The sequence below is a fragment of the Macaca fascicularis genome, chromosome 3 (genome assembly GCF_037993035.2).
Source record: "Macaca fascicularis isolate 582-1 chromosome 3, T2T-MFA8v1.1".
NCBI classification, from domain to species: domain Eukaryota; kingdom Metazoa; phylum Chordata; class Mammalia; order Primates; family Cercopithecidae; genus Macaca; species Macaca fascicularis.
In genome coordinates this window covers 85,783,366-85,797,801 of record NC_088377.1, presented here as the reverse complement: position 1 = coordinate 85,797,801, position 14,436 = coordinate 85,783,366, and the positions used below count along the sequence as shown (strand labels likewise).

The window sequence follows — 14,436 nt, the reverse complement described above, 5'->3', positions numbered from 1 at the left end:
CCCTTCGATGACAACCCTGGCCTGACTGGGTTAGGGACCAATGAGGCTGAGCCCTGCTAGTTAATGATCCACCACTCCCACTGTTTGGCCCCAGTCCACAGGCCCCCGCTTGAGATGAGCCTCATCATGCGGGTGCTAGGGTCTCCACTCACTTCCCAAAACGACCGAAGCCAGAGGGCTGAGCCAGTTAGGGGAGAGACCACGCTATCAGCCCCTAACTCAGCTTCTGCTGGAGTTGGTGCCAGGGCCTGGAGGCACAGGTGAAACCAGGCACTGGCTGGGCTCTGGCCTCAGGAACTCAGCATGGCCGAGGAACCTCCGCACCCTCCCTGGCTCAGCCTTAGACCCCCGATCTGCCCTACCCCTTCTTGGGATCAGGGCCAGCTATGGGCTCAGAGGCACCCTCTGCACTGTCATCCCTAGCAACTGTTGTTAATTAATATTAACAGCCTGATAACAGAGGGACAGTCAGGGTGGAGTGACGCAGTGACAAAAGTCCCCTCCTCCAGGAAGCAAAGGGAAAGAACAGCTCACTCCTGGGCCTGACAGTTACAGAGACCTCAGATATCGGAAGACTCTCCTTTGCTCATTTTGCTTTTCATCCCCACTTCCCCCTGACCTTCTCCCTCTTGTCCCTTGGCCAGGCCTGTCCCACCAGTCACCCCTAGCAAGGGACAGAGCATGGCCGGGAGCCTTGAGCAGCAGCCCTGCTCCACCTGGGCCCAGGGGCGTGGTACACACTTTCTGCTCCCTCCTGATAGGAATCTTCAAGGCCTACCTTGGGCTCTCACTATCACCAGGATGGGCCATGACCTTGGCCCCAATTACCAAAGCTGAGCTGCAGATAAGGGCAGCTTGTTGGGAACATCACCTGCGTGCCATCCACTGGAGACAGCTGCAGGGAGGGACCTGTCTCTAGTGTTTTGTGGACCCCTGCCTGATTCACAGGGGAGCCACCCAGCCTCATGCAGGGGAAGACAGAGGCTGAGAGGAAGGGGGCCAAGGCAGGGTCAGGCTGACCCCTAAGTCCTCAAGACAGCCATAGTGGAGAGGACAGACAGTCAGCAGCCAAGGGCCTGCCCCTGGGAGTGACAGCCCCATCCAGCACCTTCCCAGAACTGCTCCCAAGTCCCTGGCCGGCAGAGGCAGAGACCCCACCACCCATGAAGCTGCCTCTCTAGGTCCTCTGTTCCTGGTGTTGTCATCTAGTTCCTCCAGAAACAGATCCTGAAACAAGGATCCCAGTGCAAAAAGTTTATTGGGGAGGTGACCCCAGATGACAGCAGTTGTTGAGTGGGGAATGAGCCAGGGGATGGAAGGAAGCTGACCAGAGTGCATCCAAGAGCTTTCTCCTGCCCCCAGGGACCTCCAGGAGCTGGTGGGGACATGTCCAAGAGGGTCGCCTCCAAGGAATAAGGACACAGACACCTTTCCACCACGTTCTTCTGTCACTGGTAGAGGACACTCCTGGAAGCTTTAGCCCCAGCATGTAGCGGGCACACTCACTGTCAAAGGGCGTTAGGCAGGGCTGTGGGCACTTGCAGCAAGAAGTCACTGTTGGCATGCACAGGGCTGAGCATCAGAACAAGCATATGAAAGGCCCACCCTGTCTTTCATATATTTGTTCCCATGGGGGCTACCTAGGCTAAGCCCCTGGAGCCCAGTTGTGCCCAGCCTAGCACCACAGATAGAGTCCAGCTATGTGATCTCCTGGGGTCGTCTGTGAAACACAAGCAGTGTAACAGCAGCACAATCCAGTTCAGAATGACAGTGAAAATTTCACACCTGATCTCCCAACCCAACTGCCAGTGCCTCTGGACACATATGCCGAGTTGTGACCATATGATATGTACACATGCATCCTGCTTTTTCTCTTGACTTTTCACAGAAATCCTCCCTGTTGCCTTCAATCTCTGATCAGCATGTCTGTGACTAGGTTATGGTCCACAGAACTCATGGATCTTCTCCTCTTCTGGTGCTGTCGGGCTGGTTCCCAATAGATCATTTTTGATAAATATGTTTCTGGTTGACTTCTTTTTTTTTTTTTTTTTTTTTTTTTTTTGAGACGGAGTCTCGCTCTACCGCCCAGGCTGGAGTGCAGTGGCCGGATCTCAGCTCACTGCAAGCTCCGCCTCCCGGGTTTACGCCATTCTCCTGCCTCAGCCTCCCGAGCAGTTGGGACTACAGGCGCCTGCCACCGCGCCCGGCTAGTTTTTTGTATTTTTTTAGTAGAGACGGGGTTTCACCGTGTTAGCCAGGATGGTCTCGATCTCCTGACCTCGTGATCCGCCCGTCTCGGCCTCCCAAAGTGCTGGGACTACAGGCTTGAGCCACCGCGCCCGGCCTGGTTGACTTCTTTGTGCCTAACAATGTTTCCTATTATTTTTTAAATTTATTTCCTTAAAACAAGTTCCCCTAGATGAGATTTGTGAGTCAGAGTACAATGTTTACCATTCTTTTTTTTTTTTTTTTTTTTTTTGAGATAGAGTCTTGCTTTGTTGCCAGGCTGGAGTACAGTGGCACGATCTTGGCTCACTGCAACTTCTGCCTCCTGGGTTCAAACGATTCTCCTGCCTCAGCCTCCCAAGTAGCTGGGACTACAGGCACGTGCCATCATGCCCGGTTAATTTTTGTACTTTTAGTAGAGACAGGGTTTCATCATGTTGGCCAGGAGAGTCTTGATCTCTTGATCTTGTGATCCGCCCTCCTTGGACTCCCAAAGTGCTGGGATTATAGGCGTGAGCCAGCAGCCCCAGCCCAATGTTTATGACTCTTATGTGGACAGCTCATTTCTTTCCTCAGGCTAATCTAGGATTTATCGGGTAATTATCAGATCCTCAGTTATTGGAATTTGGTGAAGGGTTGATGCCAGTCTTGAGTAATGAAGACTCGGTGATTTCTCGAGGGCCGTGACTCTTACCGCTGACACGGGCAACTCGCAAGGGCACCATCTCCCCGCAGTCTCATCTTCATCGTGTATTATGTTTGTCATTAGACCTTACTAATTTAATGACTGCCAGATAATGCCTCATTTTCCACTTTTTCTTGGTATTAGTAAGATTGATATTATAAGCTTGATGTTAGAATCATAAGACACGCCTGAAATGTGGCTACTCTGAGCAGGTCCAGAGAGGGATGCAGAGCTGTGCCAGTTCACTGAGGGAGCAGCCGGGGGTGAGGCAGCCATCAGCAGAGCAGCCCTCTGTGGTTGGCTCTGGGGTGACACCTGGCAGGGGCTTCCCCTGGTGAGTCATGTGGAGACAAGCCCTGGAGACATGAGGATCACTCACTGAAATAAGCCAGGCACAGAAAGACAAACTTCACGTGTTTTCACTCATTTGTGGGAGCTAAAAATTAAAACAAACGCATGGCAATAGAAAGTAGGTACGATGGTTACCAGAGGCTGGGAAGAGTAGTGGGGAGGTAGGGAGAAGCGGAGATGGTTGACGGGTACAAAAATATAATTAGATAGAATAAATAAAAGCTGGTATTTGATAGCACAACAGGGTAATTACAATCAGCAGTACATTTACAAATAACTGAAAGGGTGTAATTAAACATGCTTTTACAGAGAGGTAACACAAAGAAGTGACAAATGCTTGAGGTGATGGTCACCCCATTTACAACCTGATGTGATTATGACACATCGTATATCTGTATCAAAATATCTCATGTACCCCATAAATATATAATCTACTGTGTACCCACAAAAATTAAATTATTTTTTTAAAAAAATCACTTGCTGACTTGCTGTTCTGCATCCCAACAGCATTCAAAGAGTTTGGGGATCTGGGTTGAGAGGAAGGTAGGTGACATTGCTAAGCCGGTCACCTGACCTGGGTCACAGGTACCTTGGCTGGATATGTGTACAACACTCTGACCGGTACAGATGTGAGTAATCACATCCCCTACTTCTGGCTCTTTGGGGTATCCAGCCTGCTGGTGGCCTCTTCGTCTTTCTTGTCATCAGAACCTGCACTCTGGTGAAGGACTGTGTCTACTGCTTAGGTGAGAGAGGCTCTCCCTGCTCTCCCAGGCCCCTTTGCAGCTAGCAGGGGCCCTGGGATCCCCATGGGAAGGCTTTTTCTTTCCTCGTGAAAGGAGAGGTAAGCAGCTGCCATGATATTCTAGCCTTCCCCGCTTTTCGCTGTGCCAGAAAGATGGAAGGTCTGTAGCTGTAGCAACCATCTTGTGGTCCTGAAGCACTGAACACGAGGAAAAAGTCGAGATGCAAAAAAATGCCATTGGAAATGACATCTGCAAAATGGTGGCCTAGGAAGCTCCAAGCTCTCATTTCCAAACTGAAACACTGAATAAACAAGCCCAACTGTCAGAATCAACTTTGTTGGCACTCGAGAAAACAAAGGCCTATAGCAACCAGGCAAACATTCAATTTAAAAAAGGCCGTCGTCAAAACAGTAGGAAAGTTTTGCGGTGTTTTCACTTAGTCTTGCCCCCGCTCCCCTTCCCCAGCATGGCAGCAGTCTTGGTCTTTTTTTTTTGAGCGGTTTCATTCTGTAGCCCAGGCTGAAGTGTACTGGTACAATCATGGCTTACTGCAGCCTCAAACTCCTGGGCTCAAGCAATCCTCCAACCTCAGCCTGCTGAGAAGCTAGAATTACAGGTATGTGCCACCACACCCAGCTAGTGTTTTAAATTGTTTGTAGACATAGGGTCTCACTATGTTGTCTGGGCTGGTCTCAAACTCCTGGCCTCAAGTGATCTCCTGCCTTGGCCTCCCAAAATGTTGGGATTACAGGCATGAGCCACTGCACCCAGCCAACAGTTTTGGAATTGAGACAACAGTAGCACAGTTCTCAGTTCCCTCCCTCCAAAGAGAGCAGGCCTTATTTGCAATCTATTATGTGCATCTGTTCTTATCTGGTGGCTCCTGGAAGAACTGATGCAAGATGCTGTATCTTTTGCCTAAAATCAGGACATTGTTCAGAAAAGATGCCTGGGGCAAGAGGTTATAGGTAGAGACATGCCATATACCATTTTAAACCCAGAGGAGAAGCTTGGACCATTTGGATATTCAACAGCAATTTGTGGGTGCAGTGGCTTATGTCTGTAACCCCAACACTTTGGGATGCTGAGGCAGGCAGATTGCTTGAGCCCAGGAGTTTGAGACCAGTCTGGATAACACAGCAAGACCCTGCCTCTACAACAAATTTAAAAATTAGCTGGGGGTGGTGGCATGCACCTATAGTACCAGTTACTTGGGAGGCTGAGGCGGGAGGATTGCTTGAGCCCAGAAGTTTGAGTTGTGAGCCATGATTGTGACACTGCACTCCAGCCAGTGCAGTAGAGCAAGTCCCTCTCTTAAAATATATATGTGTATATAAATTTTTAAAGCAGCTATGAGCCAAGCACAGTGGCTCATGCCTGTAATGCCAATGCTTTTGGAGGCCAAGGTGGGAGGATCACTTGAGGCCAGGAGTTTGAGACCAGCCTGGGCAATATAGCAAGACCCCATCTCTACAAAAAATAAAATTTAAAAAAAGTTAGCTGGCATGGTGGCATATACCTGTAGTCCCAGCTATCTGGGAGGCCGAGGTGGGAGGATCATCTGAGTTTAGGGGTTTGAGGCTGCAGTGCGCCATATTGCACCACTGCACTCCAGGCTGGACGTTGACTCAAAAAAAGAAGAAGAGGCCGACAGGTGCAGTGGCTCATGCCTGTAATCACAGCAGTTTGGAAGGCCAAGGCAAGAGGACTGCTTGAGGCCAGGAGTTTGAGACAAGCCCGGCCAATATAGTGAGAGCCTGTCTCTACAACAAAATAGAAAAGCAGGCTGGGCATGGTGGCTCACACCTGTAATCTTCAGCAATTTGGGAGGTTGAGATGGGAGGATCCTGCCCTGATCCCAAGAGTTTTAAACCAGCCTGGAGAACATGATGAGACCCTGTCTCTACAAAAAAATAAATAATTGGAAGGGGCCAAGATGGCCGAATAGGAACAGCTCCGGTCTGCAGCTCCCAGTGAGACCAGGGAAGAAGGCGGGTGATTTCTGCATTTCCAACTGAGGCACCCAGTTCATCTCATTGGGACTGGTTAGGCAGTGGGTCCAACCCACAGAGGACGAGCAGAAAAAAAATAAATAATTAGACGGGGGTTAGGCACCTGCTGTCCCAGCTACTTGGGAGGGACACAGGAAGATCACTTGAGCCCTCAGGGTTGAGGCTGCTGTGAGCTATGTTCACACAGGACAGGACAGGACAGGACGGGACGGGACGGGACGGGACGGGACGGGACGGGATGGGACAGGAGAGGAGAAGAGAGGAGAGGAGAGGAGAGGAGAGGGGAGGGGAGGGGATGGGAGGGAAGGGGAGGGGAAGTAAAGGGAGGGGAGGGGAAGGAAAGGGAGGAGAGGGGAAGGAGAGGGAGGGGAGGGGAAGGAAAGGAAGGGGAGGGGAAGGAAAGGGAGGGGAGGGGAAGGAAAGGGAAGGGAAAGGAAGGAAAGGGAGGGGAAGGAAAGGAAGGGGAGGGGAAGGAAAGGGAGGGGAGGGGAAGGAAAGGGAAGGGAAAGGAAGGAAGATGGAAAGAAAGGGAGGGAGGGGGAAGGGAAGGAGGGAGGGAGAGATGGAAAGAGAGGGAGAGAAAGAAGGAAGGAAGGAGAAAGAAAAAGAAGGAAAGAAAAGAAAAAAGCAAAAGAAAAAGAAGGAAGGAAGGAGAGAGAGAAAAAAGAAAAGAAAGAAAGAAAGAGAAAGAAAGAAAGAAAGAGAAAGAAAAGAAAGAAAGAAAGAAAGAAGGAAGAGAGAAAAGAAGGAGGAAGGGAAAGGAAGGGAGGGGAGAAAAGGGAAGGGAAGGGAAAGCTTAGCTGGGCATGGTGGTGCATTCCTGTAGTCCCAGCCACTTGGGAAACAGAAACAAGATCACCTGAGCCCAGGAGTGCGAGGCTGCAGTGAGCCATGATCATGTCACTGCACACCTGCCTAGATGACAGAGCGAGATCCAACTCAAACAAAAATAAAACAGCTATGTATACAGGAAATTGAGAATGCTACATGCATGTCCAGGGCAAAACACATATTCAGAAAAGCCCTGAAACTTTTGTCACAGGCTGATCCTAGGCTCAGAACAAGCCTAGATAAGTGTTAAAGAGTCCCAACCCAATTTGCAAAAGATGGGAGAGGTATGCTTGTGTGTGTGCGTGTGTGTGTGTGTGTGTGTGTGTGTGTGGTGGTGGTGGTGGTGGTGGTGGTGGTGGTGTAGTTTTTAGCTCCTGGCATTCAGGGAATTCTCTGTCAAAACACTGGCTAAACACAAGCTGAAGAAACAGACACTTTGGTGACCACAAAAAAACAATGAATGGTCTTTGCAAAAATAGCTTGGGAAAGTATAAAAACAAACGTTACTACAGCCTTCAGCAATTAAAAAAATGCTGAGGAAGAGAGAGAATTTGATTTCCAGACTTATCACATTATAATAGTCAAAAGTCCAGTTTGCAACAGCAACAGCAAAATCACAAGGCAGATAAAGAAACGGGAAAAGATGGCCTATTCAAAGGAAAAAAACAACAAGTTGACAAAAACTGTGTCCAAGGCAGCCCAACATAAGACTTATTAGACAAAAACACTTTAAAATAGCTATCTTAAAGAGCTAAGAGCAAAAATAGATGAGGACTAAAGTAAATTAGGAAAGCCATGCATGAACAAAATGAGGTTATTAATAAAGAGAAATTATAAAAAGAAAGAACCACACAGAAATTCTGGACCTGAAAAGGATAATAACTGAAATAAAAAACTTCACTAGAGGGGCTCAAGAGCAGATTTGAGAAAGCAGAAGAAAGAATCTGTGAACTTGGAAGGTAGGGCAATTGAAATCATCAGGTCTGAGGAACAGATGTGAGAAAGAGTGAGGAAAAGTGAACAGAGACTAAGTTACTTATGGTACACCATGAAACAAAATAACATGGGTGTTATGGAAGTTCAATAAGAGAAGAGAGAATGAGACTGGTTATTTGAAGAAATAATGGCCTAAAACTGTCCAAATTTGATGAAAGACATGAATATTAAATATCTAAAAAGTCCAATAAACTCCAAGGAGTATAAATACAAAGAGACTTATATTGAAACTTAATATAATCAAACAGTTGAAAGGCAAATACTGAGAGAATATTGAAAACAAGAGAAAAGTGACTCATCACATACAAGGTGTCCTCAATAAGATTATCAGCTGATTACTCACAAGATATGCTGAAGGTCAAAAGGCAGTGAGCATGATATATTTACAGTGCTGAAACAAACAAAATTATCAACCAAAAATCCTTTTTCAGCAAAACGATCCTTCAAAAATAAGTGAGAAATTAAGACATTTTCAGATACATAATAGCTGAGAAAGTTCATTACCACTAGACCTGCCTTACAAGAAATGCTAAGGGGACTCTTTCAGTTGAAATTAAAGGATGCCAGAGAGTAACTCAAAGATGTTTGAAGAAATAAAAATCCCCAATAAAGGTATTTACATGGGTAAATACAAAAGCCAGAATTATTATAACTTTGGGTTTTTTGGGGGGGAGGTTGTTTTTTGTTTGTTTTGAGATAGACTGGAGTACATTAGTGCAATCACAGCTGTGTACCACCATGCTCAGCTAATTTTTTTATTTTTAGTAGAGACAGGGTTTTGCCATGTTGGACAGACCGGTCTTGAACTCCTCACCTCAAGTGATCTGCCCACCTTGGCTTCCCAAAGTGCTGGGATTACAGGCATGAGCCACTGCACCTGACCACAAAATAGAATTTAAATAAAGAATTGTTACAAGAGACAAATATGACATTATACATTACTAAAAGGGTCAATTCATCAAGAATATGTAATAATAATATATATGCACCAAACAATGTGAGCTTAAAATATGTAAAGCAAACATTACATAATTGAAAGGAGAAGTAGGCAATGCAACAATAAGTAGTTGGAGACTTTAATACTCCATTTTCAATAATTGATGGAACAACTAGACAGAAGACCAATAAGGAAATAGAAGTCTTGAACATTTATAAAACACGTGGATACTTGTATATGTACAACATTCCACTCCACAACAGCAGGATACACATTTCTTTCAAGTGCACATGGAATATTCCTCAGGATAGACAGTATGTTAGGTGACAAAACAAGCCTTGTTATATTTTAAATAATTAAAATCATAGAAAGTATATTTTCCAGTCACAGTGGAATGAAACTAGAACTCAATAACAGAAGGGGCTGAGCATGGTGGCTCACATCTGTAATCACAGCACTTTGGGAGGACAAGTTGGGAGGATCTCCTGGGCCCAGGAGTTCAAGATCAGCCTGGGCAACATAGAGAAACTCCATCTCTAAAAATAAAAAGAAGCTGGGTGTGGTGGTTCACACCTGTAATCCCAATACTTTGGGAGGCTGAGGGAAATGAATTGCCTGAATCCAAGAGTTCAGAACTTCCTGGGCAACATGGTGAAATCCCATCCCTACTAAAAACACAAAAAATTAGCCAGTGTATTGGTGTGCACCTGTAGTCCCAGCTTCCCAGGAGGCTGAGGTGGGAGGATCACCTGAACCTAGGAGATCAAGGCTGCAGTGAGCCATGATCGCACCACTGCACTCCAGCCTGGGCCACAGAGTGAGACCCTGTTTCAAAAAAAAGAAAAAAATTAGCCAGGCATGGTGGCGCACACCTGTGGTACCAGCTACTCAGAAGGCTGAGGTGAGATAACTGCTTGAACCCAGGAGATCAATGCTACAGTGAGCCGTGATCACACAACTGCACTCCATCCTGGCTCAAAAAAAAAAAAAAAAAAAAAAAAAAAAATTACAGGAAAAAATCCCTGAAAATTCATGATATTTGGAAATTAAACAACACATGCTTAACAACCAATGGACCAAAGCATAAATCACAAAGGAAATATAAACATACCTTGAGACAAATGAAAATGAAAACACAACATACCAAAACTTATGGGATGAAGCAAAGCTGTGCTAAGAGGAAAATTTTTAGCCATAAGCACAATTGAAAAAGAAGAAAGCACCCTGACACGGTGCCTGTAGTACCAGCACTTTGAGAGGTCAAGGGGGCAGGATTGAGGGAGACTAGCCTGGGCAACATGGCTAAACCCTGTCTCTATAAGAAAGATACAAAAAATTAGCGGGGCATGGTGGCACGTGCCTGTAGTCCCAGTTACTCGGGAGGCTGAGGGATGAGAATCACTTGAGCCCAGGAGGTCAAGGCTACGGTGAGCTGAGATCACACCACTGCACTCCAGCTTGGGCAACAGAACAAGACCTTGTCTCGAAAAATTTTTTAAATTTTTAATTTTTTTTTTTTTTTTTAAAGAAAGGGCCAAGTGTGGTGGCTCATGCCTGTAATCTCAACACTTTGGGAGGCCATGGCAGGGGAATTATATTAGGCCAGGAGTTCAAGACCAACCTGGAAAACATAGCAAAACCCCATCTCTACAAAAAAGGAGAAAAGAGAAAGAGGAAGAGGAAGAGAAAGAAGAAAAGAAGAAGGAGGAGGAGGAGGAGGATGTTGGGAAAAAGTTGAGTGTTGGGAGGGAAACTGAGGCAGGGCTTGCATAATGTCCTCTGGAATGTGTCTAGACTTGCTGGTTCCTTGCTTCTAGCCCTGATAGGCTCCTATTTCCATTATCTCAAGTAGCAGAACATGTTACATATACATGCTAAACCATCACAGCTGTAGATCATGCACCTGCCCTTTTGATCCCCACATTCTCACCACCTGTTTCTTTGTTGGATTAGCAATAAATACCATGGGCTCCCAGCGCTCAGAGCCTTGGCAGCCTCCACGATTGATCATCCCACCTTTATCTCTCAAACTGTCTTTTTCTCAATCCTCTGACTCCACTCACTTTGTCACCCCCACGACCTGGTGTTGGGTATGATCACCCCAATAGGAGGAGGGGAAGGAGGAGGAAGGGGGAGGGGGAAGAAGGAGGAGGGGTAGAAGAAGAGAAGTAAGAAAGTTTTGAAATTTTCTAACTGCACACCTCAAGGAGCTAGAAAAAGAAAAAAGTAACTCAAAGCTAGAATTTTTAAAAATATAAAGACTAGAATTGAGATAAATGAAATAGGGAATAGAAAACTATAGAGAATAGCTATGAAACAAAAAGTTGATTGCTCCTTCAGAAGATTTTTTTCAAGAAATCTATAATACAAATAAAATAATACAGAAAACCAAATTTTAAAAGAAAAAATCAACAAAATTAACAAACATTTAGGTAAGGTGACTAAGAAAAAGAAGACTGATATTACCAAAATCACAAATGAAAGTGAGAGCTTTACAATTTTACAGAAATAAAAAATACAAGATAATATAAATGAACATATAATAAACTGGATAATCTAGAAGAAATGGACAAATTGCTAAACATTCAACTACCAAAACTAATTCATGAAGAAGCAGAAAATCTAAATAACTAAGGAAATTGAATCAGTAATTTTTAAACTCCCCCAAAAGAAAAGCCCAGGACCAGATGGCTTCACTGGCGAATTTTAGCAAACGTTTAAAGCAGAATTAATATCAGCTGGGCATGGCGGCTCACACCTGTAATCCCAGCACTTTAGGAGGCCGAGGCGGGCAGATCACCTGAGGTCGGAGTTCGAGTCCAGCCTGACCAACATGGAGAAACCCCATCTCTACTAAAAAATACAAAATTAGCTGGGTGTGGTGGCACATGCCTGTAATCCCGGCTACTCGGGAAGCTGGGGCAGGAGAATCGCTTGAACCCAGGAAGCAGAGGTTGTGGTGAGCCAAGATCATGCCATTGCACTCTAGTCTGGGCAACAACAGCAAAACTCCATCTCAGAAAAAAAACAAAACCCTAATTAATATCAATCCTTCTCAAACTCTTCCCTAAATTGAAGAGGAAAGAACACTTCCTAACTTACTCTATGAGGGCATGTTCATAGTATCCTGATCCTATGGTATACTGACACCAAAACCAAAGACACTACAAGAAAACTACAGACCTCATAAATATTGAATAAAATATTCAATATCCTTCATGAATACTGAGTAAAAATACTAGTGAACCAAGCTGAACGTCGTATTAAAAAGATTGTACACATTGGCTGGGCGCAGTGGCTCAAGCCTGTAATCCCCATACTTTGGGAGGTCGAGACAGGCAGATCACTTGAGGTTAGGAGTTCGAGACCAGCCTGGCCAACATGGTGAAACCCCTTCTCTACTAAAAATACAAAAGCTAGCCGGGTGGGGTGGTGCATGCCTATAGTCTCAGCTACTTAGGAGGCTGAGGCAGGAGAATCGCTTGGACCCGGGAGGCAGAGGTTGCAAGGAGCCGAGATCATGCCACTGCACTCCAGCCTAGGCCACACAGCGAGACTCCATCTCCCAAAAAAAAAAAAAGAGTATACACCATGACCAGGTAGACTTTATTCCTGGAATATAAGGATGGTTCAACATATGGAAATCAATTAATGAACTAATGAACTATACCAGATTAATAGAATGAAGGGGAAAAAAATCACATGATTCTCTCAACTGATGCAGAAAAGATATCTGACAATATCCGACATTCTTTCATAATAAAACCACTCAGAAAACAAGGAATGCAGGTAACTTTCTCAACATGATAAAGGCCATACATGAAAAAAAAAAGTCCAGGTGCGGTGGCTCACACCTGTAATCTCAGCACTTTGGGAGGCTGAGGAGGGTGGATCACTTGAGGTCAGGAGTTAGAAAACAGCCTGGCCAACATGGTTGATACTCCATCTCTACTAAAAATACAAAAAATTAGCTAGGTGTGGTTGCGCACGCCTGTAATCCCATCTACTTGGGAAGCTGAGACAGGAGAATCGCTTGAACCCAGGAGGCAGAGGTTGCAGTCAGCCAAGATTGTGCCATTGCACTCCAGCCTGGGCGACAGAGTGAGATTTCATCTCAAAAACAAAAACAACAACAACAAAAACCCCCACAGCTTACATAATACTCAGTGACAAAAGGCTGGCCAGGCTCAATGATTCATGCTCATAATCCCACTGCTTTGGGAGGCCAACGTGGTAGAATCACTGGAGTCCAGGAGTTCAAGAGAAGACTGGGCAACATTGCAAAACCCTGTCAAAGCAAGGTCAAACCAAGGGTCAAAGCAGGGTCAAAGGAAGGTCAAAGCAAGACCCTACCAAAAAGAATTTTTGGTGCGGTGGCACATACCTTGAGTCTTAGACTCAGGAGGCTGAGATAGGAGGATCACTTAAGCCTAGGAGTTTGAGGCTGCTGTGAGCCACGATTGCATCACTGCACTCCAGCCTGGAAAACAAAGGAAGACTCTGTCTCGAAAAATATTTTTTTTTTTATGATGAACTGAAAGTTTTTCCTCTAAAATCAGGAACAAGAGGGCCGGGGGTGGTGGCTCACGCCTATAATTGCAGCACTTTGGGAGGCCGAGGCAGGTGGATCACAAGGTCAGAAGTTCAAGACCAGCCTGACCAACATGGCAAAACCCCGTCTCTACTACAAATGCAAAAATTAGCCGGGCGTGGACATTAGCCAGGCACCATGCCCAGCTAATTTTTGTATTTTTAGTAGAGACAGGGTTTTGCCATGTTGGCCAGGCTGGTCTTGAACTCCTGACCTCAGTTGATCTGCCCACTTCTGCCTCTCAAAGTGCTGGGATTACAGGCATGAGCCAGCCAACATGCCCAGCAGAGATACTTTCTTTTTTATATTTTGAAATAAGAAAAGCTTTATTTAAAGTCAACTGGCAAGGAAGGAGGGAATGCTCAATCTCTTTTCCTGAGCTAGGGGTTGGGTTGGGTTTTATAAGCAAAGGGTAATGAGGCATGATCTAATTGGATCTCACAATGAGGTGATGCTGGGAGGTAATATCTGACTAGATCCTGCCATGGGGTGATGCCAGAGCTTGATCTGATTGGATCCTGGATCCTGCCATGTGGTGTCTGATGTTGTTTTGTTTTGTTTTGTTTTGTTTTGTTTTGTTTTTGAGACAGAGTCTTGCTTTGTCACCCAAGCGGGAATGCAGTGGAGCGATCTCAGCTCACTGCAACCTCCGCCTCCCAAGTTCAAGCAATTCTCCTGCCTCAGCCTCCCGAGTAGTTGGGATTACAGGCATGGGCCACCACACCTGGCTTTTTTTGTTGTTGTTGGTAAAGACAGGGTTTTACCATGTTGGGCAGGCTGGTCTCGAACTCCTGATCTCAAGTGATCTGCCCATCTCGGCCTCCCAAAGGGCTGGGATTACAGGCATGAGCCACCATGCCTGGCCTTGTTTTTAACTTTTATTTTATGTTAAGTGGTACATATGCAGGTTTGTTATATAGGTAAACTTGTGTCATGGGGGTTTGTTGCACAGATTATTTTGTCACCCAGGTACTAAGCCCAGTACCCAATAGTTATTTTTCCTGCTCCTCTCCCTCCTCCCATCTTCCACTGGGCTTCAGTATCTGTCGGTTTCCCTCTTA

At 45.7% G+C, this 14,436-nt stretch overlaps 1 long non-coding RNA gene across 1 annotated transcript; it reads right to left on the bottom strand.

Annotated features, from left to right (window-relative positions):
• Window positions 1–11,108: 11,108 nt before the first annotated feature.
• LOC141409861 (uncharacterized) lies at window positions 11,109–13,304 on the bottom strand. The gene is made up of 2 exons (XR_012432491.1): window positions 13,169–13,304; window positions 11,109–13,072 (listed from the first exon to the last, which is right to left on the bottom strand). It is a non-coding gene; the product is annotated as an uncharacterized lncRNA (long non-coding RNA).
• Between the last annotated feature and the right edge of the window lie 1,132 nt (window positions 13,305–14,436).